This window comes from Halictus rubicundus, unplaced genomic scaffold, assembly GCF_050948215.1.
Source record: "Halictus rubicundus isolate RS-2024b unplaced genomic scaffold, iyHalRubi1_principal scaffold0031, whole genome shotgun sequence".
Lineage (NCBI taxonomy): Eukaryota > Metazoa > Arthropoda > Insecta > Hymenoptera > Halictidae > Halictus > Halictus rubicundus.
The window spans coordinates 139,453-157,500 of record NW_027488572.1 but is presented as its reverse complement, the minus strand read 5'-3'; positions in this window follow the sequence as shown (position 1 = coordinate 157,500).

The window sequence follows — 18,048 nt, the reverse complement described above, 5'->3', positions numbered from 1 at the left end:
AAGTCTCGAGGCGCCCATGACTGCTTCTCGACCGAGATCGTAGAATAGCCACAGACGCGCGCTGCACCGACCGACTCGACCGAACCGTCGACTCTCTTATAGATACCGAACGGCCGGCCGGGACGCCGGCGCCGCGCGGTCAATAGCACGCGCGCTTATGGCCGCAAACCGCCGCGGCAACAGACCTCCCGGCGGGGCTGTTGGAACTTAGAGCGAAAAAAGTATAAAAATTTTTTTCACAAAATATAATAAATTTTAACATTTCTATATTATTTTACACAAAATAACCAACTTTTCATAATTCACCGAACTTTGAAAATTTTTCTAAGTCCCACAAATAAGAGGAAAATTTTTAAGTATCGGTCCTAGACGATTTTCGACGTGATATCACTGTAATATAGACGGTTTCTAACAATATATATCATAACACCAAACTCGCTACAATTATTATTTATCGAGTTATTAGCAAATAATGGACGGATGTGCTACTTCGTCGGACGTTGGACGAAAATTTTTCTAAGTCCCACCGCCAAGAGGAAACTTTTTCCCTATCGGTCCTAGACGATTTTCGACGTGATATCACTGTAATATAGACGGTTTCTAACAATATATATCATAACACCAAACTCGCTACAATTATTATTTATCGAGTTATTAGCAAATAATGGACGGATGTACTACTCCGTCGGACGTTCGACGAAAATTTTTCTAAGTCCCACCGCTAAGAGGAAACTTTTTCCGTATCGGTCCTAGACGATTTTCGACGTGATATCACTGTAATATAGACGGTTTCTAACAATATATATCATAACACCAAACTCGCTACAATTATTATTTATCGAGTTATTAGCAAATAATGGACGGATGTACTACTCCGTCGACAAAACTCTGGAAATTTTTCTAAGTCCCACCGCTAAGAGGAAACTTTTTCCGTATCGGTCCTAGACGATTTTCGACGTGATATCACTGTAATATAGACGGTTTCTAACAATATATATCATAACACCAAACTCGCTACAATTATTATTTATCGAGTTATTAGCAAATAATGGACGGATGTACTACTCCGTCGACAAAACTCTGGAAATTTTTCTAAGTCCCACCGCTAAGAGGAAACTTTTTCCGTATCGGTCCTAGACGATTTTCGACGTGATATCACTGTAATATAGACGGTTTCTAACAATATATATCATAACACCAAACTCGCTACAATTATTATTTATCGAGTTATTAGCAAATAATGGACGGATGTACTACTCCGTCGACAAAACTCTGGAAATTTTTCTAAGTCCCACCGCTAAGAGGAAACTTTTTCCGTATCGGTCCTAGACGATTTTCGACGTGATATCACTGTAATATAGACGGTTTCTAACAATATATATCATAACACCAAACTCGCTACAATTATTATTATTGAGTTATTAGCAAATAATGGACGGATGTACTACTCCGTCGACAAAACTCTGGAAATTTTTCTAAGTCCCACCGCTAAGAGGAAACTTTTTCCGTATCGGTCCTAGACGATTTTCGACGTGATATCACTGTAATATATACGGTTTCTAACAATATATATCATAACACCAAACTCGCTACAATTATTATTTATCGAGTTATTAGCAAATAATGGACGGATGTGCTACTTCGTCGGACGTTGGACGAAAATTTTTCTAAGTCCCACCGCTAAGAGGAAACTTTTTCCGTATCGGTCCTAGACGATTTTCGACGTGATATCACTGTAATATAGACGGTTTCTAACAATATATATCATAACACCAAACTCGCTACAATTATTATTTATCGAGTTATTAGCAAATAATGGACGGATGTACTACTCCGTCGGACGTTCGACGAAAATTTTTCTAAGTCCCACCGCTAAGAGGAAACTTTTTCCGTATCGGTCCTAGACGATTTTCGACGTGATATCACTGTAATATAGACGGTTTCTAACAATATATATCATAACACCAAACTCGCTACAATTATTATTTATCGAGTTATTAGCAAATAATGGACGGATGTACTACTCCGTCGACAAAACTCTGGAAATTTTTCTAAGTCCCACCGCTAAGAGGAAACTTTTTCCGTATCGGTCCTAGACGATTTTCGACGTGATATCACTGTAATATAGACGGTTTCTAACAATATATATCATAACACCAAACTCGCTACAATTATTATTTATCGAGTTATTAGTAAATAATGGACGGATGTACTACTTCGTCGGACGTTGGACGAAAATTTTTCTAAGTCCCACCGCCAAGAGGAAACTTTTTCCCTATCGGTCCTAGACGATTTTCGACGTGATATCACTGTAATATAGACGGTTTCTAACAATATATATCATAACACCAAACTCGCTACAATTATTATTTATCGAGTTATTAGCAAATAATGGACGGATGTACTACTCCGTCGACAAAACTCTGGAAATTTTTCTAAGTCCCACCGCTAAGAGGAAACTTTTTCCGTATCGGTCCTAGACGATTTTCGACGTGATATCACTGTAATATAGACGGTTTCTAACAATATATATCATAACACCAAACTCGCTACAATTATTATTTATCGAGTTATTAGCAAATAATGGACGGATGTACTACTCCGTCGACAAAACTCTGGAAATTTTTCTAAGTCCCACCGCTAAGAGGAAACTTTTTCCGTATCGGTCCTAGACGATTTTCGACGTGATATCACTGTAATATATACGGTTTCTAACAATATATATCATAACACCAAACTCGCTACAATTATTATTTATCGAGTTATTAGCAAATAATGGACGGATGTGCTACTTCGTCGGACGTTGGACGAAAATTTTTCTAAGTCCCACCGCCAAGAGGAAACTTTTTCCCTATCGGTCCTAGACGATTTTCGACGTGATATCACTGTAATATAGACGGTTTCTAACAATATATATCATAACACCAAACTCGCTACAATTATTATTTATCGAGTTATTAGCAAATAATGGACGGATGTACTACTCCGTCGGACGTTCGACGAAAATTTTTCTAAGTCCCACCGCTAAGAGGAAACTTTTTCCGTATCGGTCCTAGACGATTTTCGACGTGATATCACTGTAATATAGACGGTTTCTAACAATATATATCATAACACCAAACTCGCTACAATTATTATTTATCGAGTTATTAGCAAATAATGGACGGATGTACTACTCCGTCGACAAAACTCTGGAAATTTTTCTAAGTCCCACCGCTAAGAGGAAACTTTTTCCGTATCGGTCCTAGACGATTTTCGACGTGATATCACTGTAATATAGACGGTTTCTAACAATATATATCATAACACCAAACTCGCTACAATTATTATTTATCGAGTTATTAGCAAATAATGGACGGATGTACTACTCCGTCGGACGTTCGACGAAAATTTTTCTAAGTCCCACCGCTAAGAGGAAACTTTTTCCGTATCGGTCCTAGACGATTTTCGACGTGATATCACTGTAATATAGACGGTTTCTAACAATATATATCATAACACCAAACTCGCTACAATTATTATTTATCGAGTTATTAGCAAATAATGGACGGATGTACTACTCCGTCGACAAAACTCTGGAAATTTTTCTAAGTCCCACCGCTAAGAGGAAACTTTTTCCGTATCGGTCCTAGACGATTTTCGACGTGATATCACTGTAATATAGACGGTTTCTAACAATATATATCATAACACCAAACTCGCTACAATTATTATTTATCGAGTTATTAGCAAATAATGGACGGATGTACTACTCCGTCGGACGTTCGACGAAAATTTTTCTAAGTCCCACCGCTAAGAGGAAACTTTTTCCGTATCGGTCCTAGACGATTTTCGACGTGATATCACTGTAATATAGACGGTTTCTAACAATATATATCATAACACCAAACTCGCTACAATTATTATTTATCGAGTTATTAGCAAATAATGGACGGATGTACTACTCCGTCGACAAAACTCTGGAAATTTTTCTAAGTCCCACCGCTAAGAGGAAACTTTTTCCGTATCGGTCCTAGACGATTTTCGACGTGATATCACTGTAATATAGACGGTTTCTAACAATATATATCATAACACCAAACTCGCTACAATTATTATTTATCGAGTTATTAGCAAATAATGGACGGATGTACTACTCCTTCGGACGTTCGACGAAAATTTTTCTAAGTCCCACCGCTAAGAGGAAACTTTTTCCGTATCGGTCCTAGACGATTTTCGACGTGATATCACTGTAATATAGACGGTTTCTAACAATATATATCATAACACCAAACTCGCTACAATTATTATTTATCGAGTTATTAGCAAATAATGGATGGATGTACTACTCCGTCGACAAAACTCTGGAAATTTTTCTAAGTCCCACCGCTAAGAGGAAACTTATTCCGTATCGGTCCTAGACGATTTTCGACGTGATATCACTGTAATATAGACGGTTTCTAACAATATATATCATAACACCAAACTCGCTACAATTATTATTTATCGAGTTATTAGCAAATAATGGACGGATGTGCTACTCCGTCGACAAAACTCTGGAAATTTTTCTAAGTCCCACCGCTAAGAGGAAACTTTTTCCCTATCGGTCCTAGACGATTTTCGACGTGATATCACTGTAATATAGACGGTTTGTAACAATATGTATCATAACACCAAATTCGCTACAATTATTATTTATCGAGTTATTAGCAAATAATGGACGGATGTGCTACTCCGTCGACAAAACTCTGGAAATTTTTCTAAGTCCCACCGCTAAGAGGAAACTTTTTCCGTATCGGTCCTAGACGATTTTCGACGTGATATCACTGTAATATAGACGGTTTCTAACAATATATATCATAACACCAAACTCGCTACAATTATTATTTATCGAGTTATTAGTAAATAATGGACGGATGTACTACTTCGTCGGACGTTGGACGAAAATTTTTCTAAGTCCCACCGCCAAGAGGAAACTTTTTCCCTATCGGTCCTAGACGATTTTCGACGTGATATCACTGTAATATAGACGGTTTCTAACAATATATATCATAACACCAAACTCGCTACAATTATTATTTATCGAGTTATTAGCAAATAATGGACGGATGTACTACTCCGTCGACAAAACTCTGGAAATTTTTCTAAGTCCCACCGCTAAGAGGAAACTTTTTCCGTATCGGTCCTAGACGATTTTCGACGTGATATCACTGTAATATAGACGGTTTCTAACAATATATATCATAACACCAAACTCGCTACAATTATTATTTATCGAGTTATTAGCAAATAATGGACGGATGTACTACTCCTTCGGACGTTCGACGAAAATTTTTCTAAGTCCCACCGCTAAGAGGAAACTTTTTCCGTAGGTCCTAGACGATTTTCGACGTGATATCACTGTAATATAGACGGTTTCTAACAATATATATCATAACACCAAACTCGCTACAATTATTATTTATCGAGTTATTAGCAAATAATGGACGGATGTACTACTCCGTCGACAAAACTCTGGAAATTTTTCTAAGTCCCACCGCTAAGAGGAAACTTTTTCCGTATCGGTCCTAGACGATTTTCGACGTGATATCACTGTAATATAGACGGTTTCTAACAATATATATCATAACACCAAACTCGCTACAATTATTATTTATCGAGTTATTAGCAAATAATGGACGGATGTACTACTCCGTCGACAAAACTCTGGAAATTTTTCTAAGTCCCACCGCTAAGAGGAAACTTTTTCCGTATCGGTCCTAGACGATTTTCGACGTGATATCACTGTAATATAGACGGTTTCTAACAATATATATCATAACACCAAACTCGCTACAATTATTATTTATCGAGTTATTAGCAAATAATGGACGGATGTACTACTCCGTCGGACGTTCGACGAAATTTTTCTAAGTCCCACCGCTAAGAGGAAACTTTTTCCGTATCGGTCCTAGACGATTTTCGACGTGATATCACTGTAATATAGACGGTTTCTAACAATATATATCATAACACCAAACTCGCTACAATTATTATTTATCGAGTTATTAGCAAATAATGGACGGATGTACTACTCCGTCGACAAAACTCTGGAAATTTTTCTAAGTCCCACCGCTAAGAGGAAACTTTTTCCGTATCGGTCCTAGACGATTTTCGACGTGATATCACTGTAATATAGACGGTTTCTAACAATATATATCATAACACCAAACTCGCTACAATTATTATTTATCGAGTTATTAGCAAATAATGGACGGATGTACTACTCCGTCGACAAAACTCTGGAAATTTTTCTAAGTCCCACCGCTAAGAGGAAACTTTTTCCGTATCGGTCCTAGACGATTTTCGACGTGATATCACTGTAATATAGACGGTTTCTAACAATATATATCATAACACCAAACTCGCTACAATTATTATTTATCGAGTTATTAGCAAATAATGGACGGATGTACTACTCCGTCGACAAAACTCTGGAAATTTTTCTAAGTCCCACCGCTAAGAGGAAACTTTTTCCGTATCGGTCCTAGACGATTTTCGACGTGATATCACTGTAATATAGACGGTTTCTAACAATATATATCATAACACCAAACTCGCTACAATTATTATTTATCGAGTTATTAGCAAATAATGGACGGATGTACTACTCCGTCGACAAAACTCTGGAAATTTTTCTAAGTCCCACCGCTAAGAGGAAACTTTTTCCGTATCGGTCCTAGACGATTTTCGACGTGATATCACTGTAATATAGACGGTTTCTAACAATATATATCATAACACCAAACTCGCTACAATTATTATTTATCGAGTTATTAGCAAATAATGGACGGATGTACTACTCCGTCGACAAAACTCTGGAAATTTTTCTAAGTCCCACCGCTAAGGGGAAACTTTTTCCGTATCGGTCCTAGACGATTTTCGACGTGATATCACTGTAATATAGACGGTTTCTAACAATATATATCATAACACCAAACTCGCTACAATTATTATTTATCGAGTTATTAGCAAATAATGGACGGATGTACTACTCCGTCGACAAAACTCTGGAAATTTTTCTAAGTCCCACCGCTAAGAGGAAACTTTTTCCGTATCGGTCCTAGACGATTTTCGACGTGATATCACTGTAATATAGACGGTTTCTAACAATATATATCATAACACCAAACTCGCTACAATTATTATTTATCGAGTTATTAGCAAATAATGGACGGATGTACTACTCCGTCGACAAAACTCTGGAAATTTTTCTAAGTCCCACCGCTAAGGGGAAACTTTTTCCGTATCGGTCCTAGACGATTTTCGACGTGATATCACTGTAATATAGACGGTTTCTAACAATATATATCATAACACCAAACTCGCTACAATTATTATTTATCGAGTTATTAGCAAATAATGGACGGATGTGCTACTTCGTCGGACGTTGGACGAAAATTTTTCTAAGTCCCACCGCCAAGAGGAAACTTTTTCCCTATCGGTCCTAGACGATTTTCGACGTGATATCACTGTAATATAGACGGTTTCTAACAATATATATCATAACACCAAACTCGCTACAATTATTATTTATCGAGTTATTAGCAAATAATGGACGGATGTGCTACTCCGTCGACAAAACTCTGGAAATTTTTCTAAGTCCCACCGCTAAGAGGAAACTTTTTCCGTATCGGTCCTAGACGATTTTCGACGTGATATCACTGTAATATAGACGGTTTCTAACAATATATATCATAACACCAAACTCGCTACAATTATTATTTATCGAGTTATTAGCAAATAATGGACGGATGTGCTACTCCGTCGACAAAACTCTGGAAATTTTTCTAAGTCCCACCGCCAAGAGGAAACTTTTTCCCTATCGGTCCTAGACGATTTTCGACGTGATATCACTGTAATATAGACGGTTTCTAACAATATATATCATAACACCAAACTCGCTACAATTATTATTTATCGAGTTATTAGCAAATAATGGACGGATGTACTACTCCGTCGGACGTTCGACGAAAATTTTTCTAAGTCCCACCGCTAAGAGGAAACTTTTTCCGTATCGGTCCTAGACGATTTTCGACGTGATATCACTGTAATATAGACGGTTTCTAACAATATATATCATAACACCAAACTCGCTACAATTATTATTTATCGAGTTATTAGCAAATAATGGACGGATGTACTACTCCGTCGACAAAACTCTGGAAATTTTTCTAAGTCCCACCGCTAAGAGGAAACTTTTTCCGTATCGGTCCTAGACGATTTTCGACGTGATATCACTGTAATATAGACGGTTTCTAACAATATATATCATAACACCAAACTCGCTACAATTATTATTTATCGAGTTATTAGCAAATAATGGACGGATGTACTACTCCGTCGACAAAACTCTGGAAATTTTTCTAAGTCCCACCGCTAAGGGGAAACTTTTTCCGTATCGGTCCTAGACGATTTTCGACGTGATATCACTGTAATATAGACGGTTTCTAACAATATATATCATAACACCAAACTCGCTACAATTATTATTTATCGAGTTATTAGCAAATAATGGACGGATGTACTACTCCGTCGACAAAACTCTGGAAATTTTTCTAAGTCCCACCGCTAAGAGGAAACTTTTTCCGTATCGGTCCTAGACGATTTTCGACGTGATATCACTGTAATATAGACGGTTTCTAACAATATATATCATAACACCAAACTCGCTACAATTATTATTTATCGAGTTATTAGCAAATAATGGACGGATGTACTACTCCGTCGACAAAACTCTGGAAATTTTTCTAAGTCCCACCGCTAAGAGGAAACTTTTTCCGTATCGGTCCTAGACGATTTTCGACGTGATATCACTGTAATATAGACGGTTTCTAACAATATATATCATAACACCAAACTCGCTACAATTATTATTTATCGAGTTATTAGCAAATAATGGACGGATGTGCTACTCCGTCGACAAAACTCTGGAAATTTTTCTAAGTCCCACCGCTAAGAGGAAACTTTTTCCGTATCGGTCCTAGACGATTTTCGACGTGATATCACTGTAATATAGACGGTTTCTAACAATATATATCATAACACCAAACTCGCTACAATTATTATTTATCGAGTTATTAGCAAATAATGGACGGATGTGCTACTCCGTCGGACGTTCGACGAAAATTTTTCTAAGTCCCACCGCTAAGAGGAAACTTTTTCCGTATCGGTCCTAGACGATTTTCGACGTGATATCACTGTAATATAGACGGTTTCTAACAATATATATCATAACACCAAACTCGCTACAATTATTATTTATCGAGTTATTAGCAAATAATGGACGGATGTGCTACTCCGTCGGACGTTCGACGAAAATTTTTCTAAGTCCCACCGCTAAGAGGAAACTTTTTCCGTATCGGTCCTAGACGATTTTCGACGTGATATCACTGTAATATAGACGGTTTCTAACAATATATATCATAACACCAAACTCGCTACAATTATTATTTATCGAGTTATTAGCAAATAATGGACGGATGTGCTACTCCGTCGGACGTTCGACGAAAATTTTTCTAAGTCCCACCGCTAAGAGGAAACTTTTTCCGTATCGGTCCTAGACGATTTTCGACGTGATATCACTGTAATATAGACGGTTTCTAACAATATATATCATAACACCAAACTCGCTACAATTATTATTTATCGAGTTATTAGCAAATAATGGACGGATGTGCTACTCCGTCGACAAAACTCTGGAAATTTTTCTAAGTCCCACCGCTAAGAGGAAACTTTTTCCGTATCGGTCCTAGACGATTTTCGACGTGATATCACTGTAATATAGACGGTTTCTAACAATATATATCATAACACCAAACTCGCTACAATTATTATTTATCGAGTTATTAGCAAATAATGGACGGATGTGCTACTCCGTCGGACGTTCGACGAAAATTTTTCTAAGTCCCACCGCTAAGAGGAAACTTTTTCCGTATCGGTCCTAGACGATTTTCGACGTGATATCACTGTAATATAGACGGTTTCTAACAATATATATCATAACACCAAACTCGCTACAATTATTATTTATCGAGTTATTAGCAAATAATGGACGGATGTGCTACTCCGTCGACAAAACTCTGGAAATTTTTCTAAGTCCCACCGCTAAGAGGAAACTTTTTCCGTATCGGTCCTAGACGATTTTCGACGTGATATCACTGTAATATAGACGGTTTCTAACAATATATATCATAACACCAAACTCGCTACAATTATTATTTATCGAGTTATTAGCAAATAATGGACGGATGTGCTACTCCGTCGGACGTTCGACGAAAATTTTTCTAAGTCCCACCGCTAAGAGGAAACTTTTTCCGTATCGGTCCTAGACGATTTTCGACGTGATATCACTGTAATATAGACGGTTTCTAACAATATATATCATAACACCAAACTCGCTACAATTATTATTTATCGAGTTATTAGCAAATAATGGACGGATGTGCTACTCCGTCGACAAAACTCTGGAAATTTTTCTAAGTCCCACCGCTAAGAGGAAACTTTTTCCGTATCGGTCCTAGACGATTTTCGACGTGATATCACTGTAATATAGACGGTTTCTAACAATATATATCATAACACCAAACTCGCTACAATTATTATTTATCGAGTTATTAGCAAATAATGGACGGATGTACTACTCCGTCGACAAAACTCTGGAAATTTTTCTAAGTCCCACCGCTAAGAGGAAACTTTTTCCGTATCGGTCCTAGACGATTTTCGACGTGATATCACTGTAATATAGACGGTTTCTAACAATATATATCATAACACCAAACTCGCTACAATTATTATTTATCGAGTTATTAGCAAATAATGGACGGATGTGCTACTTCGTCGGACGTTGGACGAAAATTTTTCTAAGTCCCACCGCCAAGAGGAAACTTTTTCCCTATCGGTCCTAGACGATTTTCGACGTGATATCACTGTAATATAGACGGTTTCTAACAATATATATCATAACACCAAACTCGCTACAATTATTATTTATCGAGTTATTAGCAAATAATGGACGGATGTACTACTCCGTCGACAAAACTCTGGAAATTTTTCTAAGTCCCACCGCTAAGAGGAAACTTTTTCCGTATCGGTCCTAGACGATTTTCGACGTGATATCACTGTAATATAGACGGTTTCTAACAATATATATCATAACACCAAACTCGCTACAATTATTACTTATCGAGTTATTAGCAAATAATGGACGGATGTACTACTCCGTCGACAAAACTCTGGAAATTTTTCTAAGTCCCACCGCTAAGAGGAAACTTTTTCCGTATCGGTCCTAGACGATTTTCGACGTGATATCACTGTAATATAGACGGTTTCTAACAATATATATCATAACACCAAACTCGCTACAATTATTATTTATCGAGTTATTAGCAAATAATGGACGGATGTACTACTCCGTCGACAAAACTCTGGAAATTTTTCTAAGTCCCACCGCTAAGGGGAAACTTTTTCCGTATCGGTCCTAGACGATTTTCGACGTGATATCACTGTAATATAGACGGTTTCTAACAATATATATCATAACACCAAACTCGCTACAATTATTATTTATCGAGTTATTAGCAAATAATGGACGGATGTACTACTCCGTCGACAAAACTCTGGAAATTTTTCTAAGTCCCACCGCTAAGAGGAAACTTTTTCCGTATCGGTCCTAGACGATTTTCGACGTGATATCACTGTAATATAGACGGTTTCTAACAATATATATCATAACACCAAACTCGCTACAATTATTATTTATCGAGTTATTAGCAAATAATGGACGGATGTACTACTCCGTCGACAAAACTCTGGAAATTTTTCTAAGTCCCACCGCTAAGGGGAAACTTTTTCCGTATCGGTCCTAGACGATTTTCGACGTGATATCACTGTAATATAGACGGTTTCTAACAATATATATCATAACACCAAACTCGCTACAATTATTATTTATCGAGTTATTAGCAAATAATGGACGGATGTGCTACTTCGTCGGACGTTGGACGAAAATTTTTCTAAGTCCCACCGCCAAGAGGAAACTTTTTCCCTATCGGTCCTAGACGATTTTCGACGTGATATCACTGTAATATAGACGGTTTCTAACAATATATATCATAACACCAAACTCGCTACAATTATTATTTATCGAGTTATTAGTAAATAATGGACGGATGTACTACTCCGTCGACAAAACTCTGGAAATTTTTCTAAGTCCCACCGCTAAGAGGAAACTTTTTCCGTATCGGTCCTAGACGATTTTCGACGTGATATCACTGTAATATAGACGGTTTCTAACAATATATATCATAACACCAAACTCGCTACAATTATTATTTATCGAGTTATTAGCAAATAATGGACGGATGTACTACTCCGTCGGACGTTCGACGAAAATTTTTCTAAGTCCCACCGCTAAGAGGAAACTTTTTCCGTATCGGTCCTAGACGATTTTCGACGTGATATCACTGTAATATAGACGGTTTCTAACAATATATATCATAACACCAAACTCGCTACAATTATTATTTATCGAGTTATTAGCAAATAATGGACGGATGTACTACTCCGTCGACAAAACTCTGGAAATTTTTCTAAGTCCCACCGCTAAGGGGAAACTTTTTCCGTATCGGTCCTAGACGATTTTCGACGTGATATCACTGTAATATAGACGGTTTCTAACAATATATATCATAACACCAAACTCGCTACAATTATTATTTATCGAGTTATTAGCAAATAATGGACGGATGTGCTACTTCGTCGGACGTTGGACGAAAATTTTTCTAAGTCCCACCGCCAAGAGGAAACTTTTTCCCTATCGGTCCTAGACGATTTTCGACGTGATATCACTGTAATATAGACGGTTTCTAACAATATATATCATAACACCAAACTCGCTACAATTATTATTTATCGAGTTATTAGTAAATAATGGACGGATGTACTACTCCGTCGACAAAACTCTGGAAATTTTTCTAAGTCCCACCGCTAAGAGGAAACTTTTTCCGTATCGGTCCTAGACGATTTTCGACGTGATATCACTGTAATATAGACGGTTTCTAACAATATATATCATAACACCAAACTCGCTACAATTATTATTTATCGAGTTATTAGCAAATAATGGACGGATGTACTACTCCGTCGGACGTTCGACGAAAATTTTTCTAAGTCCCACCGCTAAGAGGAAACTTTTTCCGTATCGGTCCTAGACGATTTTCGACGTGATATCACTGTAATATAGACGGTTTCTAACAATATATATCATAACACCAAACTCGCTACAATTATTATTTATCGAGTTATTAGCAAATAATGGACGGATGTACTACTCCGTCGACAAAACTCTGGAAATTTTTCTAAGTCCCACCGCTAAGAGGAAACTTTTTCCGTATCGGTCCTAGACGATTTTCGACGTGATATCACTGTAATATAGACGGTTTCTAACAATATATATCATAACACCAAACTCGCTACAATTATTATTTATCGAGTTATTAGCAAATAATGGACGGATGTACTACTCCGTCGACAAAACTCTGGAAATTTTTCTAAGTCCCACCGCTAAGAGGAAACTTTTTCCGTATCGGTCCTAGACGATTTTCGACGTGATATCACTGTAATATAGACGGTTTCTAACAATATATATCATAACACCAAACTCGCTACAATTATTATTTATCGAGTTATTAGCAAATAATGGACGGATGTACTACTCCGTCGGACGTTCGACGAAAATTTTTCTAAGTCCCACCGCTAAGAGGAAACTTTTTCCGTATCGGTCCTAGACGATTTTCGACGTGATATCACTGTAATATAGACGGTTTCTAACAATATATATCATAACACCAAACTCGCTACAATTATTATTTATCGAGTTATTAGCAAATAATGGACGGATGTACTACTCCGTCGACAAAACTCTGGAAATTTTTCTAAGTCCCACCGCTAAGGGGAAACTTTTTCCGTATCGGTCCTAGACGATTTTCGACGTGATATCACTGTAATATAGACGGTTTCTAACAATATATATCATAACACCAAACTCGCTACAATTATTATTTATCGAGTTATTAGCAAATAATGGACGGATGTACTACTCCGTCGACAAAACTCTGGAAATTTTTCTAAGTCCCACCGCTAAGAGGAAACTTTTTCCGTATCGGTCCTAGACGATTTTCGACGTGATATCACTGTAATATAGACGGTTTCTAACAATATATATCATAACACCAAACTCGCTACAATTATTATTTATCGAGTTATTAGCAAATAATGGACGGATGTACTACTCCGTCGACAAAACTCTGGAAATTTTTCTAAGTCCCACCGCTAAGGGGAAACTTTTTCCGTATCGGTCCTAGACGATTTTCGACGTGATATCACTGTAATATAGACGGTTTCTAACAATATATATCATAACACCAAACTCGCTACAATTATTATTTATCGAGTTATTAGCAAATAATGGACGGATGTGCTACTTCGTCGGACGTTGGACGAAAATTTTTCTAAGTCCCACCGCCAAGAGGAAACTTTTTCCCTATCGGTCCTAGACGATTTTCGACGTGATATCACTGTAATATAGACGGTTTCTAACAATATATATCATAACACCAAACTCGCTACAATTATTATTTATCGAGTTATTAGCAAATAATGGACGGATGTACTACTCCGTCGACAAAACTCTGGAAATTTTTCTAAGTCCCACCGCTAAGAGGCAACTTTTTCCGTATCGGTCCTAGACGATTTTCGACGTGATATCACTGTAATATAGACGGTTTCTAACAATATATATCATAACACCAAACTCGCTACAATTATTATTTATCGAGTTATTAGCAAATAATGGACGGATGTAGTACTCCGTCGACAAAACTCTGGAAATTTTTCTAAGTCCCACCGCTAAGAGGAAACTTTTTCCGTATCGGTCCTAGACGATTTTCGACGTGATATCACTGTAATATAGACGGTTTCTAACAATATATATCATAACACCAAACTCGCTACAATTATTATTTATCGAGTTATTAGCAAATAATGGACGGATGTACTACTCCGTCGACAAAACTCTGGAAATTTTTCTAAGTCCCACCGCTAAGAGGCAACTTTTTCCGTATCGGTCCTAGACGATTTTCGACGTGATATCACTGTAATATAGACGGTTTCTAACAATATATATCATAACACCAAACTCGCTACAATTATTATTTATCGAGTTATTAGCAAATAATGGACGGATGTAGTACTCCGTCGACAAAACTCTGGAAATTTTTCTAAGTCCCACCGCTAAGAGGAAACTTTTTCCGTATCGGTCCTAGACGATTTTCGACGTGATATCACTGTAATATAGACGGTTTCTAACAATATATATCATAACACCAAACTCGCTACAATTATTATTTATCGAGTTATTAGCAAATAATGGACGGATGTACTACTCCGTCGACAAAACTCTGGAAATTTTTCTAAGTCCCACCGCTAAGAGGAAACTTTTTCCGTATCGGTCCTAGACGATTTTCGACGTGATATCACTGTAATATAGACGGTTTCTAACAATATATATCATAACACCAAACTCGCTACAATTATTATTTATCGAGTTATTAGCAAATAATGGACGGATGTACTACTCCGTCGACAAAACTCTGGAAATTTTTCTAAGTCCCACCGCTAAGGGGAAACTTTTTCCGTATCGGTCCTAGACGATTTTCGACGTGATATCACTGTAATATAGACGGTTTCTAACAATATATATCATAACACCAAACTCGCTACAATTATTATTTATCGAGTTATTAGCAAATAATGGACGGATGTGCTACTTCGTCGGACGTTGGACGAAAATTTTTCTAAGTCCCACCGCCAAGAGGAAACTTTTTCCCTATCGGTCCTAGACGATTTTCGACGTGATATCACTGTAATATAGACGGTTTCTAACAATATATATCATAACACCAAACTCGCTACAATTATTATTTATCGAGTTATTAGCAAATAATGGACGGATGTACTACTCCGTCGACAAAACTCTGGAAATTTTTCTAAGTCCCACCGCTAAGAGGAAACTTTTTCCGTATCGGTCCTAGACGATTTTCGACGTGATATCACTGTAATATAGACGGTTTCTAACAATATATATCATAACACCAAACTCGCTACAATTATTATTTATCGAGTTATTAGCAAATAATGGACGGATGTACTACTCCGTCGACAAAACTCTGGAAATTTTTCTAAGTCCCACCGCTAAGAGGAAACTTTTTCCGTATCGGTCCTAGACGATTTTCGACGTGATATCACTGTAATATAGACGGTTTCTAACAATATATATCATAACACCAAACTCGCTACAATTATTATTTATCGAGTTATTAGCAAATAATGGACGGATGTACTACTCCGTCGACAAAACTCTGGAAATTTTTCTAAGTCCCACCGCTAAGAGGAAACTTTTTCCGTATCGGTCCTAGACGATTTTCGACGTGATATCACTGTAATATAGACGGTTTCTAACAATATATATCATAACACCAAACTCGCTACAATTATTATTTATCGAGTTATTAGCAAATATTGGACGGATGTACTACTCCGTCGACAAAACTCTGGAAATTTTTCTAAGTCCCACCGCTAAGAGGAAACTTTTTCCGTATCGGTCCTAGACGATTTTCGACGTGATATCACTGTAATATAGACGGTTTCTAACAATATATATCATAACACCAAACTCGCTACAATTATTATTTATCGAGTTATTAGCAAATAATGGACGGATGTACTACTCCGTCGGACGTTCGACGAAAATTTTTCTAAGTCCCACCGCTAAGAGGAAACTTTTTCCGTATCGGTCCTAGACGATTTTCGACGTGATATCACTGTAATATAGACGGTTTCTAACAATATATATCATAACACCAAACTCGCTACAATTATTATTTATCGAGTTATTAGCAAATAATGGACGGATGTACTACTCCGTCGACAAAACTCTGGAAATTTTTCTAAGTCCCACCGCTAAGAGGAAACTTTTTCCGTATCGGTCCTAGACGATTTTCGACGTGATATCACTGTAATATAGACGGTTTCTAACAATATATATCATAACACCAAACTCGCTACAATTATTATTTATCGAGTTATTAGCAAATAATGGACGGATGTACTACTCCGTCGGACGTTCGACGAAAATTTTTCTAAGTCCCACCGCTAAGAGGAAACTTTTTCCGTATCGGTCCTAGACGATTTTCGACGTGATATCACTGTAATATAGACGGTTTCTAACAATATATATCATAACACCAAACTCGCTACAATTATTATTTATCGAGTTATTAGCAAATAATGGACGGATGTACTACTCCGTCGACAAAACTCTGGAAATTTTTCCAAGTCCCACCGCTAAGAGGAAACTTTTTCCGTATCGGTCCTAGACGATTTTCGACGTGATATCACTGTAATATAGACGGTTTCTAACAATATATATCATAACACCAAACTCGCTACAATTATTATTTATCGAGTTATTAGCAAATAATGGACGGATGTAGTACTCCGTCGACAAAACTCTGGAAATTTTTCTAAGTCCCACCGCTAAGAGGAAACTTTTTCCGTATCGGTCCTAGACGATTTTCGACGTGATATCACTGTAATATAGACGGTTTCTAACAATATATATCATAACACCAAACTCGCTACAATTATTATTTATCGAGTTATTAGCAAATAATGGACGGATGTACTACTCCGTCGGACGTTCGACGAAAATTTTTCTAAGTCCCACCGCTAAGAGGAAACTTTTTCCGTATCGGTCCTAGACGATTTTCGACGTGATATCACTGTAATATAGACGGTTTCTAACAATATATATCATAACACCAAACTCGCTACAATTATTATTTATCGAGTTATTAGTAAATAATGGACGGATGTACTACTCCGTCGGACGTTCGACGAAAATTTTTCTAAGTCCCACCGCTAAGAGGAAACTTTTTCCGTATCGGTCCTAGACGATTTTCGACGTGATAT